Source organism: Leptodactylus fuscus, chromosome 4 (assembly GCF_031893055.1).
Source record: "Leptodactylus fuscus isolate aLepFus1 chromosome 4, aLepFus1.hap2, whole genome shotgun sequence".
In the NCBI taxonomy this organism is placed as follows: Eukaryota; Metazoa; Chordata; class Amphibia; order Anura; family Leptodactylidae; genus Leptodactylus; species Leptodactylus fuscus.
Genome location: NC_134268.1, coordinates 83611563 through 83626013, shown reverse-complemented (window position 1 = coordinate 83626013; position 14451 = coordinate 83611563). Strand labels below are relative to the sequence as shown.

Below are 14451 nucleotides of genomic sequence, written 5' to 3'. Positions count from 1 at the left end.
GGGGAGCTCTGAACAAAGCCAAAGCCAACCCTTGAAGGCCCCTGGAAGGTGAAGATTGCTAGGTGGCAGGGCAAATTATTCCTTCCAATAATCCACCCCTGTTATAACATGGATCAAAAAAATGCTATGCACAAGCTCAACACTCCTTTGAAATCTTGTATTTTATGGTGAATAGAATATAGGGCTCGTTTACATCTGTGTCCCGGGTCTCCGTTTTGCAGGTTTCTGTTTCCTGCCCGAAACTGGGCAGGAAACGGAAACCTTCAGGCATTTTTCAAACCCATTAATTTGTGTCCGGTTAAAAAAAAACGGTTTTGCCACGGAGAGCACAAAACGCTCACCGGCGCTCACGGCCGAAACATGGTCTGACAGGTTTCCGTCTTCTGTCTGTCTTGATTCCTGCGCTGTTGAATTTTTTTCTCTAGCCTCCACCATTCCTGAGTAATCATTTCTGTTTGTTTCAGTACAATAATGCGCTCTACTGTCAGGTGGGCGGTCCTTGACTGGAGCAGCCAGGCAGGGAGCGCCCGCCCACTGGACTGCATGGAGCATAACTGTACTTAAATTAACTGCACTGATTGCTCAGGAATGGTGGGGGCTAGAGAAAAAATTCCAACTGCACCAAAGTCAGTGGAGTAATATCTATTGAAGGATGCCAAGGGTCGGAGTTAAGTCAAGTTAAAGTTTACAGCAACTATTTATTTAATGAATTAAGTGTCAAGTTTCAGTTTGCTGTATCAGTATTCTCTTTAACAGTATAATTATACCAAAATAATCATGATGTTAAAAGCTTTCCCAGTTTTTAATATCCGCCAAGAGGATGAATCAGACTAGAAACTTCTGGGCGTAATATTGCTGTTACTTTTAGCCTGTTCCCAAAACATAACACTGAAAAAAATATATATATTCAGTATGTATAGGAAGTAAAAAGAGAAATATTCGTAGTTGCTGTTCTCCATGAAATCAACTTTGCGTACCATTACCCACAATGCAGTTAAATATTTAACCCTCTCTTACAATTAAATCATCATAATGAAATTTGTCCCTATAGATATGTGCAGAGATCCAAATCATTAATACATTCCCTGCCCAACCGCCAGGTCAATTGCACCTTACCAGCAAGCGTAATGTAGATTTATATCATCATTCAGGAGGCCGAAAGTTTATGAAAAGGAAGCCCTACAATATTTGTATAATTCCGTAAAGTACATTTGCATATTCTCAAGCTTCATGCACAAAACTGCAATTTTGTCCTAATGGTTTTCACTGCAGATGAGTGCCAAGGCGGAATTTATTAAAACTCGCAGGCTGGGAATAAATGAGACCAACATTTATTCCCACGGCCTTACACTGTCTCCTTAGTCCAGCCAAAGAAAACCACCTGAGCTCACTAATTTGCCTATTGGATAAAAATGGAAGTCAAATGACAAAGATAGATAACTTGTTCAGACCTAGCAGCATAAGGTATCCTGGCATTATCATTCATGATTAGGGACTATGTAAAAGGAGTAAAACAATAGGAACCCTGCAAAGCTTTACCAACGTGCCTGATGCCTGACATACGGCGAATGACGAATAGCCCTCATTCAGGTAAATGTCCCACTATTTAGTATACATAGTAAATACATACATAGAAATATTCCTATTTTAATGATCATATGGCCTATCTATAGATGAGAATAAGACATGGCTTGTGCGTTCTTCATCTTTAGTTTACTCTTACAGTAGATATATACGTGACAGATCATTGCTTTATTTCCAGACTGATTTTGGAGAAGGGAATTATCAGGCATTTAATGACTAAAAAGAATAGGTATGACACAACAGAAAGCTGAAAGACAAACCTTCCTCCCTTTCAGAACACTGCAAGCCATTCATAACATACTACAGGAAAGACACTTTGTCAGATGAAACGATCATCTTACATTGCGAGCGGTTTTTGTTTTCATGCATTTCATGACCTTTATTAGAGATTCTCCGGATGATCTAAAGGGTTAATGGTGTGAATGTTAAGGAACTTACAGTAACACTGTGAAGACAGAAACATCACAGGCTTTCCTGGCAAGAGGCTCACAGAGGGTAGGAGGGGACTGCAAAATGAACTCTCTCAGGCTTTGTCGTGTATGTTTCCCAAGGCCTGCCCTGGCCCCTTTGATAAATGACACATGTCATTCTGTCACTGGCTGACACTGCAGCTGGGAGGGCTGATGATGTATGACTATACTGAAAAGGAAATCAACTTTTTTGGCACCCACTATGTCTGTACCCTGTATAAAGATTCTGTTACTTAAGAAAAGTAAAGATAAACGCGGCAGTGAAAAAAAAAAAAAAAAGCAATGAACGACAGCTTACACTTAACATAAATTAGCTGGATAATAGTGAAATGTGCTCGGCAGTGATAAATAAAAGCAACATTAGTCAATTATTAATCACACTCCAACTTGTAGGGAAGGCCCATGAGTTAAAGCAGAGGCCAGAGCTGCCTTGCAAACAGATAAGACAGTACATGATAAATGTCTTGCATAGTATAATCAGGATGGAATCACAAGCCTAGTCAGGCTTCCAGCAGCAGGCACGTGCAGAAGGTTCTGGAAACGCTACATCGCCACTACTGCTGTTCACAATAGTAACACTTAGCACACCTTCCATATCGACTCAGCAGAATGCAAAATTACGGAATGAAGAAAAAAAATTAAAAAGAGTAAAGAGGCCATACAGGTGCTTCTAATAATAACGCTTTCCCGGCTACAAACGCGCTAGCGTTTAAAGACACTCAATCGTTCCCATGGAGATGACAGGTTGAAGTGAAGGTAAAAGGCTTTCCCCCATCACATGGGTTCAATTACCTTTAGAAAAGGTGTGAATATTCCTTCTTGTTTCCTTACTGGACCTTTCAAACTGGAACCTACCTGTGTAGGACCATTCATGCTTTTGGCGAATTACAGATGTAATAGCCTTAAAACAAACATTCGATCCACCATTTTCACATTATGTTGCATTGGAACACAGCCATGATTGTACAAAGTGAATAGAAAATGTTCACTCAATATCTGCTACATCTGCGTCTTTCTAAAAATATTCCGCAGCAATGTACACAGGATATAGTCGTTCCTTGAAGAGCTGACAATCTAATTTTCTTATCTCATTTGCTGACACTCTAGCATCATGGAAGTCACTCAGAGTTGTTTGAAGTCTATGTGGCGGTGACATGTCCAGAAGGAAGCCATTCTATGCTTCTGACTGGGGGTGTCAGCAGAATCAGCTGTCACCTGAATAATTGTTCAGCAGCTTTACCACTGTCCATCCTAAAGATAACCCTGGACATATTTGTCATTAAATTGTATGGCTGCCTAGTAATGTTAATGCAGACAGTTAATGCTGTCCACACACATTAGACGTGTGTCAGCAGAACCAGAGGTCCTCCTAATATGGTGGCAGATGGGGATTTATTTTTTTTTGTAAAGTTGCTGCCATGTTGTCTGAAACCACTGATTTTGGTTCAACCAGCTGACCATGTAATGTGCATTGGGTCCTCATTACGTCAGCTGTTGCCAAAAAGAATAGCACACCTCCTTTTTCACCTCTCCCTTATCAGAACATATGGGTGCCAGTATAGCCAAGCATTCGTAAGTTTAGGGACGTTGGGCAAGTGTATGGGCAGTTTATAACCTACTCTTCATTGAATCATTGCTCCTCAGGTTCCATCCAGTAAAGTCACTGTGTACTGTACAAACTCTACATGTATAACACAGGGAATGCTTTTTAAAGGGGTTTTCCAGCCTTTTTAATTGATGACCTATCTTTACAAAAGGTTATCAATTAAAGATTGACAGAGGTCTGATAGCTGGGCTCTCGGCTGATCAGCTTTTGAAGCGGCTGCATTGTGAGTGTGAGCTATTGGTATTTATCAAGCATAGAATTGTACGTTTATGTAGCAATTGTGCTTAGTATCACAGCTCATCCCACTCTCTTGAATGGAACTGAGCTGTGATCAGGCCATGTGACCAATGAAGGTGATGTTATATGAAGCAACCAATCAGCTGATCCACAGTAGGGCTCGAGTGTGTGACCTCTACGGATTCTCAATTGTTGATCTAGCCTAGGGTAAGTCAGAAATCTAAAAGTCCTGGAAAACCCCTTTAAGCTGAGTGCCCATGTTTATAGAGTCAAGAGTGGATTGAAAAGTTATGGGAAATATAAAATCCACTTTTGGATTTTGCTCAAAAGACTGCAACAAAATTTGCAACATTGTGGAAATGCTGCATTTTTTTGTTGCAAATTTTGCTGCATTTTTTTGTGCCAAACCTAGTAATGGTTACAGAAGGAATGTGTAATATATAGGAAGTTCTTATACTTCTCCCCTCTGTTCAATCCACTACTGGCTTTGGCTAAAAAAAAAAATGCAGTAAAATCTGCAACAACAAAAAAGCAGCTTTTCTTCAAAATAAGAACTAAAGTTGGAATAGGGATAGAATCTGATGACAGCCGCATTCGCAACTCTATCAATGTATAGTAATAGTATAGTTTTCAAATACTCCAGATTTTAGAATAAATGAAAAGAAAAAAATTCTGCCAGAGAAAGAATTAACACACTGAACTGTAAGTAAATTTAATATATGATGTTATGCTTATTTTGTACATACTTTGATGAATTATATAAGATTTGATGCCCATATAAAAAGTAAATCTCAAATTATATCCCTGACTGCTTCTGTGTAAGTGCCTTAGTCCAGCCATTATTAAATGGATTCACACAAGGACATCAAGTGTTTCAAATGTGATCATTTTTGCACGGATTGCAATTCAGTTTAATCGAATGAACTCACCACAAGGCCCTTAGGCATAAGAAAATATACAAGTTGGAAAAAATCTATCTATTCACCCATCCATCCACATATACCAATTCAAATAATTCTGGTAAATGAATCAAGCGAAAGAATATATTGTAAACTTAAAGGAAGTGCATCTCATGTTTTAACTGGATATATTCAGATACGACTCTGCGGTATATTGCTTATGACATCCATGGAAGTTATTGCTTTATATACAAAAAGGCCTTATATTGTAGAACCCAGTACAATACTACTGGGGATAAAACATGATAAGAATAGCATAAAGTCTTCCTCCACTTAGAACTTTAAGGCTATGGCCCCACGTAGTGGGCTGCAGACAAAAAGCACTACGAAAATACCCTGACGGAAACACATCGTGGTCTGCATAGTTTTCCTCTACATACTTTCTGCTTTCCATAGGTATATTTGAAATGCTATGATTTCCATAAATGCGACGGTTTTGGAAATCGCAACATTTCTGCTATAGATATTTTTCTGCAATGTGTGGATGGGATTTGCTACAATGCCATCCATTTTGCAGGGACTGTAAAGTGCCGCAGTTCTTGGCTCAATGATTCTGCCGTGGCTAAACCACGGAGTTTACACCACGTGGGGCTTGAATCTAAAAGTTTAGATGTAGCTGCCAATATTAATTTCTCTTATACCCTAAGTCACAATGGCCCAGGAAATTGAGATATTGGAAGTTGTTTGTAGGGTGTCCACCCTATAGAGCTGCTTTAGCTAAGTTCATGTTGGACATGAGGGAAGAAAAAAGTGATCACCAGCGAAATTTCTTCCCTGTTAATCAAAATTGCAGCTCTGCCATGTAAGAAGTAACCAATTTGACTTTTTCAAGAATATTCCGCAAAATACTCCCATAGTTCAGATATTTAATATGCAGGTTAATTGAAATCTGAATATATATATTGAATAGGTTGAAGGAAGAAGTCTTCCATTGCCACTGCCATGGGATGCTGAGCAACACATATCTACCAATGTAATATAGCATAGGCCATTAATATAGTGAAAACCGAAAAAAATCTGCATTTATGTCATGTGCATTTAAACACTGGATTCCTTATCGATCCCAAGTCCTGTTCAGACCCCTCTTTCATTGAGGAGGTGGCTGTGGATGTTTAGTCACATTATCATAAATGGAGGACATGGAACCAACTAAAGATGCTTCTGTGACTTCTCACCTCTCCTTTTACATTCTATATATAACGTTTGGGATATTTGGATAAATTGGGTTCTGTCTTACATTATCTAGAGGCAAATCTTTTCTGATGCCCATTACACAAAAGAGGGATCATATAATCCTAGAAGGTTGTAGGGCCTGGAACCAAAGTAATAGGTAAAAAGAACATATTATTGCAGTACTCAAGTAGACGCAAAGCAGAGATTTCTCTATTCGCTTATGTTCCATGCAATATTTCAGCTCTCACATATAGGGATTTTTAAAGTTATATGAAAGGGACAAATAGGAAAGGTACCTCCTCTCAGTTGTCCATATGTATATGTATATCATAGTTTCATTAGCTTTTCAAGACAATACTGTTTTTTGATATTATATCACAAAGTGATATGCTATATGTGTGTGTCTATGGCCACCCATTTTGTATAAGAAAAATTTGGTCATTGTATCGTATTAGTCAGTAGATATGAAATGTAAAGAATGAGAGTCCTCAGTCCTTTTTTAATGGCTAACAAACATGTATAAATGTGCTTGCCTTCAGATATTGTATTATACCAGCGTGATGAAGCAACCTAGTAGTTCCGAAAGCTTGCAATACGTCATCATTTTTTGTTAGCCATTAAAAAAGGTATCAACTACTGAGGACTCTCAATCTTTACATTTTATGGCCAGCCAATGTTGTGTTGTGAGTTGAGGCCTTTCAGGGGTTCTGCTAGAGTGTTGCAATATTGCATTGAATTGCTTTTATGAGGAATTAACAACCAAATTCGACTTAAGGAAAGGGTGGATACATCTGTAAACAGCAGAAGGAAACATATAGAGTTTAGAATTAGTATATATAATATATACAGTATTGTAACAGTACCAGAATTGTTTTGGTGGTCTTCTGGATTCCAAACTTCAGTCCTCCAGATGAATAAATAGATTTCACTCTAAAGCTTTCCCTGGATAACACTCAATTAATTAAACTTGCATTTCCACTGGGAAATCATGCTCAGGCATGTATAGGCTTGAGTTGCTGGCTAGCTTTTTATGTGAAGTATAATCCTTTGATGAACTTCAACATACTTACTAGTTATCAACTATATGGCACTAATACTAGTACTACTCTTCACAACGATGAGACAAATAATGAGCTGCACAGATTGACAAATCTAGATCAGTAGAGTGCCATCTGGCTATTCCACTCTCCAAAAGCACATACAAGCACTTCTCCAAGTCTCACCAGAAACACATATACCACCAAAAGTCTCATTAATGATAAGCAAGACTGTGTTTGTCACACTTATCTTCATGCACCACACAAATCTAGCACATCTTGACTTCAGACGTTGATGCCTCCAACACAAAATACATCCACTATGGCGATAACCAGCAGGTATTTCTGCTATTAAGTGATTTTGACACTAATTGCTCAGTTTTTGGCGCCAACCACACTTCAGGATCACTTGATAAGTGAGCCTGCAAATCTTAATTTTACACTTTTCGATCATTAGAAGCTACACTAGAGTCACAGTTGCATTTTATATAATGACATGCCACATCATATGAGCAAACACAACTTATCAACAAGCTCATAAACCAACATAGACAGAATCATTGGGAATTTTGCCATGTCATTAAAAATAGTAACATTGCATTTACAGGTGAAAATATACCTATTGTATAGAATTGCAATGCTCAGTAAAACATTCCAACCTTGGCAACTCGGATCTCAATGACTCTTGTTTTGTTACTTATGATTAATTCAATATACACTGTTGGCATACGATAGTTGTTCTTTTATTGCAAATTGAAGGGAGTAAGGGAATTGGAGGGAAAAATAACATAACTTTTTATTCAGAAACATAACTAATCTGGCCCACCACTGAGACTTTGGCTATCAGGACATCTCGCTGCTACATTATTTAATAAGCATTGCTTTGTGTGCACAATACAATTACTCCTGCATTGTGCAAAGCAGGGCTCTTAATCCTTAGATGGCCATAGTCGTGCATTAATTGCCAGCCAAAAGATCTTAAGCCAACAATTAAAGTAAGGAAATGATTCATTAATATAAAAGCTTGGCCAATCATTCATGTGAATTTTTATGGAGGTGATATGGGTGAGTGCCTTTATTGTTCACCCATACTTTAGCTTATATTAGTTAATTTCACATGAAACAACTTCAATACAATATTGTAACATCCTAGCAAAACCATTGACAGGTTGCAAGGCTCGTCACAGTCACTGGGTGGCCATGCATGGGCAAATGCAAGATGGTGGTTGTGTTACAGAGTATTGCAAAATCATTTGAAAAGCTGGCTATCTTATACCACCCACCTTAGGATATGTATATTGGGTAAAGTGGAAATGTAAGAAAATACAAATCTGCATACATCTATATCGGGTTGTTTCAAAACACCTAAAAGTCACATATTCAGATATTTCAATCTCAATAGATCTAGCTGAAAGTGGTAACATCTTATATCCATTTGTTAACAGCTCCCATTATGGGCTTTCGCCTAATCCACAGAATGGATTGCCTTGGTTCAATAGTAGACTTAAAGAAGAAGTATCTCTAGTGCTTATCAATGTACACTCACCGGCCACTTTATTAGGTACACCATGCTAGTAACGGGTTGGACCCTCTTTTGCCTTCAGAACTGCCTCAATTCTTCGCGGCATAGATACAACAAGGTGCTGGAAGCATTCCTCAGAGATTTTGGTCCATATTGACATGATGGCATCACACAGTTGCAGTCGCAGATTTGTCGGCTGCACATCCATGATGCGAATCTCCCGTTCCACCACATCCCAAAGATGCTCCTCTATTGGATTGAGATCTGGTGACTGTGGAGGCCATTGGAGTACAGTGAACTCATTGTCATGTTCAAGAAACCAGTCTGAGATGATTCCAGCTTTATGACATGGCATTGCATTATCCTGCTGAAAGTAGCCATCAGATGTTGGGTACATTGTGGTCATAAAGGGATGGACATGGTCAGCAACAATACTCAGGTAGGCTTTGGCGTTGCAACGATGCTCAATTGGTGCCAAGAAAATATTCACCACACCATGACACCACCACCACCAGCCTGAACCGTTACCGATACAAGGCAGGATGGATCCATGCTTTCATGTTGTTGACGCCAAATTCTGACCCTACCATCCGAATGTCGCAGCAGAAATCGAGACTCATCAGACCAGGCAACGTTTTTCCAATCTTCAATTGTCCAATTTCGATGAGCTTGTGAAAATTGTAGCCTCAGTTTCCTGTTCTTAGCTGAAAGGAGTGGCACCCGGTGTGGTCTTCTGCTGCTGTAGCCCATCTGTAGCCTCAAAGTTGGACGTACTGTGCGGCGTTCAGAGATGCTCTTCTGGCTACCTTGGTTGTAACGGGTGGCTATTTGAGTCACTCTTGCCTTTCTATCAGCTGGAACCAGTCTGGCCATTCTCCTCTGACCTCTGGCATCAACAACGCATTTCCGCCCCCCATAGAACTGCCGCTCACTGGATGTTTTTTCTTTTTCGGACCATTCTCTGTAAACCCTAGAGATGGTTGTGCGTGAAAATCCCAGTAGATCAGCAGTTTCTGAAATACTCAGACCAGCCCTTCTGGCACCAACAACCATGCCACGTTCAAAGGCACTCAAATCACCTTTCTTCCCCATACTGATGCTCGGTTTGAACTGCAGGAGATTGTCTTGACCATGTCTACATGCCTAAATGCACTGAGTTGCCGCCATGTGATTGGCTGATTAGAAATTAAGTGTTAACGAGCAGTTGGACAGGTGTACCTAATAAAGTGGCCAGTGAGTGTATATAAATGAAAAACAGATTCACTTTTATCTAGAAGGGCACAAGTTATTTTCAAGTTATTTTCACCAGTCGTTCTAACATACTGGTATTGGCCCATGATAGGGCACTGGAAAAAGTCAAGTACACATTACTTGTGTGTCCATAGTTATTGTATGCAGGCCAAATAAAATGAAGACAGGGATCTGATAATGGGTTAAGGCAATGTTGACAAGCTCAATAAAAGAAATATATAATTGTTGTGGATGACTACATTCACTAGCCAGATAAATGAGATCTTAAAACCACCAATAAAATTACTTATACTGTGTATGTCAGGTATAAGATAATATATGGTGCGACACAAGACATACAAAATACATCACTTATGTCATTCTAATATGTCACAAAAACCAGTCAAATCTAAGGAACACAATATCTATACAAACATTACATTTTTAAATTTTTCCATCTATTCTATTTTTCTGGTATCTTCATATCGGTTGTCAACTAGATATATCATTGTGTATTCCCCTATAGTCAGTTTTAATCTATTAGCTACCATATTGAAAACATAGGAATTCCTGGCAGTTTCCCAAGAAGAATGGTTTCCTTAGGGAATGGCTGTCCAAATGCTGTAGGTAGCCTTAGCGTGACCTTCAAAGACTTATTCATGCCCCCCCTTCAATCCCTGACAACCAACATAAACCCTATTACATCATTTTTATAGCATACAATCCACTAAACCATAGCAATTATGAAGCATTTTTATGAAAATAGTAAAATACTTGGATAGATAAGTTTTATAGATTTTTTTGACATTGAGATGTACACACAGCAATAGTCTTGGTGGTTTAGTCAATCCCACACAAGTGGGAGGACATTAAATATTGCATTTGTAGGATTTTTCCTATTTTGCCTTGCATTGTCAAACAATATGTACCCGCAGTAAGATTTTGCTACCATTTAACCTAGAATTGTGAATATTTCAGAGTACTATCCATGATCAGCTTCTATCGCTATATACGTCTACAAAAAAGTTGTTGTTTTTTTTACCAGCTAGCAGTGACTTTCTCGTACTTGCAGACTTTTTGTGCAATAAAAGGTATAAATGTACAGTAGATTTACCTCCTGGAAAATCTTCAAGGGAAAAAGTGAAAAGATAAACACATATACAGATAAAATGGCATTTGAAACTTCTGCCGTCCCTTTGGTATCATATAATTTTTCCTGAGCCCGTTCAGAATTCTGATAGTGTGCAGTATGTTTATATTACCAAGGTCTCCCCATAAAACGTTTATACTTTTACTTTATGACCTGTCCTTGATTTGACACTTCCGCTCATCAGAAAGGGATTTATAAAATAATCCTGAAGGTGAAGAACAGACATCTGTCAGGGACTGGCTGGGTTTCACTCTGCGAAATTTAAGAAGGGAGAGAAATCCTGCTAAACCCTCTTTAGTCACCAAAAGACATCAAAGGTAATTATTAAGGGAGACAGACGTCATAAAAAAAAAAAAAAAATTAATGTCATTTTTGGAAAATAAATCGTAGAATCTTTTTTAACGTAGAGAAGGTGTAGAGCGTAGAAAAAATAAATAAAAATAAAAAGCTACAGTTCACGCGGTTGGATTGCGTGCGGTAAGTGCGGACGTGTGATTTACCAATTTAAAAGGAAGAAAACAATTTTACAAGTTTAAACTAAAAGTCTTTCAAACCTTGCCATCTGTGGGTACATGAACTATGGATGACCCCGAATGATTTGCACTCAGCTCAGAATCCCTTAGAAAGCAGGGAAAAAGTATCATTAAGAATGACTGATGACTGCCAGTCATGGTTGACCTCACCCAAGCTTTGGTCTCTGCCTCAGTAATAAGCTGTCCTTTATTAGCACCAACACTCCATAAAAGGGGTGTGTTTAGTCACAGGATAGCAGGCTTCTAATGCTCATTGCTTCTCCTTGAAAGATTGATTAGTGCTCATTTTTACTGCCTCCTCTGTATATACAGTGAGGATACTGTGGATTGTCAGGGCCTGTAATATTGATGACTCCTACAGCTGCACAATCCAGCCAGTGAACGGGAAGGGGACAGAGTTCTCAGACTTTTACTTGCAGCAATTTCACTGACTTGCTGGGAGCCAGATATGAAGTGTAAAGTAATCTTTTTATTCCAGCCAGCCTTAGACACGTGCACAGGGATTTGCAAGGGATGCACTAGGAATCCTATCCCAAAGAGCTTGCTATCGGTGGAATATTAATCTTTGCTGATGTGCACTAAAAATATGGATATTAATACATGACGTAGGGAATAGGTAACATATTTTTATATGAACTTGAGATGAATTTGTCGTCTAGTTGTATAAGCACACATCGGTTAGTAGGTTTACTATGTAGTATCACAGGTAGTAACACAAAGTGCGCCAAACAACAAGCTCACGTCCGCGACATCAAAGAACGCAGCTCAAAGTCATCGTTTTTTACGATTTTGAAACCTTCATCTGCAATCAATATGTTATAACAGTGCAAATAAAAAGTGGGGATATGAGTGCTCTAGCTTACGTCTTTTCACGCAGGACGCTACATACTGAAATCAAACGTCAAGGGAGATATTAGTAGTGAAATAACAAATTTAATTATGACGCCATTTGTATCGCCACGCCTTTATCCCCCACATTAAGGCAGTAGTTCACGGATGAGAAATGATACCTCCGAATGTAAAGATTAAAGGTCAACTTGATATAGCACCGGCCGAGATTGTAGCATTGTACAATCAGCAGTAGCACCTGGGCTATAAATTGGTTTATTCAGAGAGCATATATTAGCACTTGCTCCGTGCTATTGATCTGCACTCTCGTCAACCCCTTAGTGACCTGCCAAAGGTCACTGCCAGGGCTCTGAATCTTTTACCTCTATGCAGGCCGGACCTCTTACAACAAACATGCTGAATAATACCCCATCAGTCATTGTGCTTCAACAAGAAGTGTTAACATAGGTGTAGCGTAGTAATATATGAAGGAGCCTCAGAACAATATAACTGGATGACTAGAGCTTTATTATCCGTGGATTTCCATTCCCAAACACAAAGGAGGAAGAAAAAAAATCATAGATGTTTAACCTCTTCACCCAAATCTAGCTCTTCCCTCATAAGGTCAACATTGACTGAATTTGCAAGGACCCAGTGCCCCCTTCTTTCCATGAAATGTTATGAACGAAGAGCATAAAAAAGAGCAGACAGTGAATGCACTTCCCATGACAGCAAAATCTCATTTCAGACGTCTCTACAATGTACAGCTATGCAAACTCCCTTGTACTGCTTAATGGGAGGAAAATAAAATCCCGTACAATACAACAGGTCTGTCAGAGGCTGGCAGGTGGGCTGTATGGCTCATGGAGCCCTACTGTAGAGCGTGCTCTGTGTCTGTGGCTTTTAGAACAGGTTTACAAGATGTTATAGCAAAGTGCTGCTGACAGGAATTCTCCATGTAATGGCGAGGCTATGGTAACCTAGACTTCAGGAAAATGTTGCTGCCAGTGACTTAGAGACATCACTGCTTTGATTTCTAGACGCCAAAGTCAATGTAAGTCAAAGGAATGCTAACGTTAATAACTTGGCGAAGTCGACTCCAATATTAATTCCAGAATTTCCCTATAATCAGATAAAGAATAGTAGAGGGTGATAATAGGTGGAAATGGCTTTTTTTTTTTTTTTTGCTGGTGTCAATTTGCTTTGAAGGACACTTTTTAAGCCGCTTTCATTACCCTTCAATGCGATGGCTTACTATGCAGAGGTTGTGTAACAGACAGGTGTCAATGCTTAATCTGGTCCAACAGGTTTTCTTGCAAAAAGTACTTGTTTATATGCGCTGTTTATAACCAGACATCTCACACTTAGATATTACAGCTTTTCAGGTTACAAAAATAGAAGTATAATACCTAGGTTAGCGTCGTCCTTTCATGTCGGAACATTGCCCAACAGTGACACCCAAGAGCTAAACCAACTATTCATAAAATATAAAAAAGGAGTATTTCGTATTTGCCAGTGGTGAAAATTTCTGTTCTATATAAGCCGAAGAATGGTTGACAGCATTTTGTTTCAATCCCTAATGCTTCATAAATGAGTATTTTTGGTACATAGTTATGGGGACTGAAGTGAAGATTGGAAAACTTGTCATACCATATGTAGGTTATAAAGACACTGGGTCATATATACCATACCATGAAGGAATGACGGTTCAGTTCTACAAATTATGCTTGTGCTTTATTGGATTGGAAGCAAACATAAATTGTAAGCACTTATCCAGCTGGGTCATGAGTTCAAAGCATTACTATAGTCCTCCTTGTTAATGGTAAACTATTACATTTATAAGGGAAGTTATTGTTGTGGTAGATAGACAGACAGACAGACAGACAGACAGACAGACAGACAGACAGACAGACAGACAGATAGATAGATAGATAGATAGATAGATAGATAGATAGATAGACAGACAGACAGACAGACAGACAGACAATTAGACAGTTAGATAGATAGATAGATAGATAGATAGATAGATAGATAGATAGATAGATAGATAGATAGATAGATAGATAGATAGATAGATAGATATTTAGATAGATAGATATTTAGATAGATAATGAAAGATAAA

At 38.8% G+C, this 14451-nt stretch overlaps 1 protein-coding gene across 5 annotated transcripts in view; it reads right to left on the bottom strand.

Annotated features, from left to right (window-relative positions):
- TSHZ1 (teashirt zinc finger homeobox 1) overlaps positions 1 to 14451 on the bottom strand; it is a 77440-nt gene that overhangs the window by 50479 nt on the left and 12510 nt on the right. The window lies entirely within an intron of this gene.